This window comes from Belonocnema kinseyi, chromosome 3 (genome assembly GCF_010883055.1).
Source record: "Belonocnema kinseyi isolate 2016_QV_RU_SX_M_011 chromosome 3, B_treatae_v1, whole genome shotgun sequence".
Taxonomy (NCBI): Eukaryota; Metazoa; Arthropoda; class Insecta; order Hymenoptera; family Cynipidae; genus Belonocnema; species Belonocnema kinseyi.
The window spans coordinates 31844455-31848754 of NC_046659.1; the positions used below are offsets into that span (position 1 = coordinate 31844455).

Below are 4300 nucleotides of genomic sequence, written 5' to 3' on the forward strand. Positions count from 1 at the left end.
TACGCCAATTAGCACAAATGGTAAGTTCCGACAGTGCCTACAAGTGTGTCTACTGGCCGCTAGATGGCAATACCGGTTTCATATGTATACACCTGGTATATCGTGCTTCGCACTGGAGTTTATCCCTGAAATTTTATATCAGTCCCATAAATGTATATTATTATAATTCATAACTTACATTGGTATTAAAACATATGTAGTTTCATTGTCCCGTTTGAAAAAATTCGAATTCTTGAAAAAAAATGTTGTTGTCAAACATTTGATTGAAACTTTAATAGTTTTTCCATAAACTGAATTTGCTCATTTCTAATATTCTTCATGATTTAAACTTTACACATACACATACAGACACATTCTTAAAATCCTATTTTTCGGGTTCAGGGAGTCTCAAAACGTAAACATTTGACAAAGGGGGGGGGGGTCAAATTTCACACAAATCTAATACCATCTCTGATGAGAATGTAAACATGATTTATTTGTTATGAAACATTTTTGATAGTTCTGTTTTTGATTTCAATCGTAAAAAAAGCATTAAAAAGATAACAAATTAAATTTTTTGAAACCCCACACAAGCGATGAAAAAGTAATTAAAAGACAAAAGTTGTGATTAGAATATGCCCACGCAGTGGGCAGATTTTTTTGCTTTTTACCTTCAATGAGGTTTTTCATTATTAAAGCCAAAACAATGCATCCTATCAAAAAGTAGTTGATAACAAAATTTGTAGATCTTTTTTAAATGCACAATTTTTGTTCCGTAATATTTTACAGTATTTTGCACAGTTTGGCTAAAAAATGTAATTTTTGGATTTTCCATTATTTTGTATGCTGTCAGAATTTGAATGTTCCATTTTTCAAGAAAATTTAAAAAGTTTTTATGATAATCTTTTAGGGAATTCAAAAAGCAACATTTTTCTTTGTTTGACTTTTGTTTATGCCTTGCGTTATTTGGCATTAAATGCTCATTTTCGTGTGTTTTTTGGAATTTTGTAAATGTCATAACTCTGGTAATTTTCGATTTTATGAAAAAAGTCAATAAGATAAATTGTTCGAATTTTTGAATACTATGAATAACTGTACAGAGAATTTTTGAGTTTCGAAAAAAGTGGTTTTAAAAATATTCAAATTGTGCCCACTTCTTGAATTTTCATCCAAAATGGTTGGCTAACATACTTGACCTTTAGTCAAGGACACTAAACGAATGTACCATAGGTCAATCTAATAGATTAATTTTTTCAAAAGTTATCGTGTTCACAGACAGACATACATACATGCATACATACATTCATACATACATACATACAGGCATACATACAGACATACAGACAGACAGACTAAAAAGAAGACTTTTTAAATATGGAGATTAATTTTCAAAGAAAAATCTAATTTTCTACCAAAAAAGTCAACTTTTTAACAAGATAAGTGAATCGTCAAATATTCTTACATAGTGAATATAATTATTTGAAAACATGAAGACTCTATGTAGAATTGTACTTCAAAACAAGGAAATTGTTATTTCCTTCCGTGTAAGAACGTTCTTTTCTCTATTAGTACGAAGTTATTTTTATTAGATAGTTGAAGTAGAACGTCTTATTTGCAATGGGTGTAAAGTCTCTGAAAAAATAGCGGTGGAAACCGAGAAAAAATGTCAGAAAAATCATTTACATGGGAAGTAATTCCCGTAAACGCAGGTAAGAAGTATTATCTTATATAGTATAATTTTCCTTTTCTAAGCCTGTTGCTTTGCCTATTCGACATGGTACTTTCTTCCTTTCGCATGATGAAATAATCCCGAAGGAGCAGGTACCAGACCCCATTTGATATAGTAAATTTTTCCTGGTAAATCTCGGTCGTTCGAAACTTTTTCACATAGTACTTTTCAATGGAAATCGTAGCCTAATTGACATAGTGTCAAAAGACAAGCTGCCATTTCTTTTAGGAAATCCAACCCCATTTCAAGTGGTACAATCTGCTTTATGGCCTAAGAGATAATATAACGGTTCTCATGGAATTTTTCACAAATCTGTCATGTTCATGCCACTAGAATATGAGTTAATTGTATCCTGGTTATTTAGTAAAAAAAAATCTAATGCTCTGCCACGCCATTTTGTCAAAATAAGATGTGTGACAAAAAATTGGATCTGCTTATATAGTGAACATGACTGACAAGCAGGTGAGAACTTTAAGGTAAGTGTAATAAATTATTAGAGCTTTATAGAGGTTATGGTGTAACAAACTCTATGCTTCAAAAAGGTACATAACTCTCTCTAACCGGACAATCTACGAAAATTTACCGACGATGCCTAGGCTCTATTGTTTTATTCAGAGTTTAGGTTTATGTTAACGGACCGTCAAAGATACTTGCTCTTTCGTCCCTTTTAAACCACGAATTATTTTCATCATGCCTACCTAGTGAGGAAATGGGAACTTCACAGTGACGAAGTGGTTGAAGTTCAACGATCCGCACATAAAGCCACCTTCTATGATTATGATACCGTCAAAGAATGGACCTACATTCTACAAGGTCTGTTACATTATTGTACAAGAAGTTCACCAAGTTTTGGTAAATAAAAATAAATCGATGATGCTTACTTTGACGAACACTTCCAAGCCTTCGAAATATAGGATGAAGGTGATAGTACATGGAAGTGTCTCGTCTGAAGACAATTTTCTAAATGAAGAGCGATCCAGATCTCACGAATTTGTAACGATCAATTTAATTGATTTAAGAATTAATTTATTTAACGCAATATTTAGGAAGTTATTAATTGGGATAAAGAATTTTGTAAAATCACATCACTTTGATCCACAGCAACGTATACGTTTATATATTATGAATTGGCGTTAGAAATACTTGTTGTAGCACAGGAGAGTTTGCTGAGACTGAACGTTTTTTTCACTGTTCGGCCAACTCAAAAGTACCATGTGGCCTGGTAAGCGTTGATACTTAGCAACATTGAATGTACCTTTTGTCCATTCAAAAATATCATGTAAGAGGGGCATATTTCATTAAAAAGATGGCACAATTAACTAAAAATCCTGTTATTACCAAATAAATGGAATATTAGTTTTACCTTTTTGGGAGATAGTGAAACATATTTCTGCCACGCAGTAAAATTAACTGAAAATATCTGTGTGTCTTAAAACTACCATGTTTTCACGTACATTATACTGAAAATTAAGGCAAAATTAACCATGGATTCTTCTCCGTGTAAAAACAACTTAAACCACGCTCTCTTTGCTTGAAATTCAGCAGAAGGAACCTGTAAATTGTGACAAATTTAGATTTGGAACAGAGATTTCTTCAACTCCTTTCTTCTATATTCCAGTTTCATTTTTTTTAAATTCTCGTTTCATGTAAAAAATTCACTGTCCCAAGAGATATTTTATTTCTTTACCGAAACTCTTCGTCCTAAAATAAGAACGATAATTAATATCACTTATATGCCCTGCAACTGCAGATAAAGTAAAAATTACTTCAAAATTTAAGAAATTTGAATTAGATTAAAATCCAAATTAAAAATCCTGCTTAACGTCCAATAATAAAATTTGTGCAAACTCCTGTTTAAAAAAATCCAGCGACCAAATTTGGAATATAACGAACAAACAAAAAAAAGAAACTCCTATGTGATCTGAATAAAATTGGAAAAATATAATTTTTGGTCAAAAATAAAAAGAGAAAAGGAAAACGAGAAGGCAGCCAACCACATCCTCTTCCTTCTTTTTTCTTTCTTTCCTCTTTTTTATTTTTATTACCATCAAATTACAATATGATAACATTCAATATTAAAGAAAAATAAATTAAAATTTCATTACCAACGTTTTGGTACTCGAACAGCACCCTTATCAAGGCAAAAAAAATGTAATAGGTATGATAATACAGCAGCGAAGAACAGGTTTTCTCTCTTTGATACCTGCGAATTTTTATTTTGAATGTTATTATATTATAATTTGATGGTAATAAAAATAAAGAAAACGAAAGAAAGGACAAAGAAGGAAGATGTGGTTGGCTGCCTTTTAATTTTTCTTTCCTCTTTTTATTTTTTGACCGAAAATTTTTTTTTAAATATTTTGTAGATTGCAATAGGAGTTTCTTTTTTTTGTTTGCTTGTTTGCTGTGGTCCAAATTTGGTCGTTTCTTTCTTGTTTTTTTAACAAGAGTTTGCAGTAATAAAAATTTCTTGTAAAAATTAGCTAAAATTCCTAAAATAATGAATACTTGAATTTTGCTACAGTCAGAAGTAAATTCCCGGGGTTTCCCCGGTCATTTTCAAGCCTTTCCCAGTTTATCGCTCAAGTTGCC

General features: G+C 31.3%; 1 protein-coding gene across 1 annotated transcript in view; it reads right to left on the reverse strand.

Annotated features, from left to right (window-relative positions):
• The window catches only part of LOC117169177 (DNA-binding protein D-ETS-3-like), a 600266-nt gene that overhangs the window by 116835 nt on the left and 479131 nt on the right, over positions 1-4300 (reverse strand). The window lies entirely within an intron of this gene.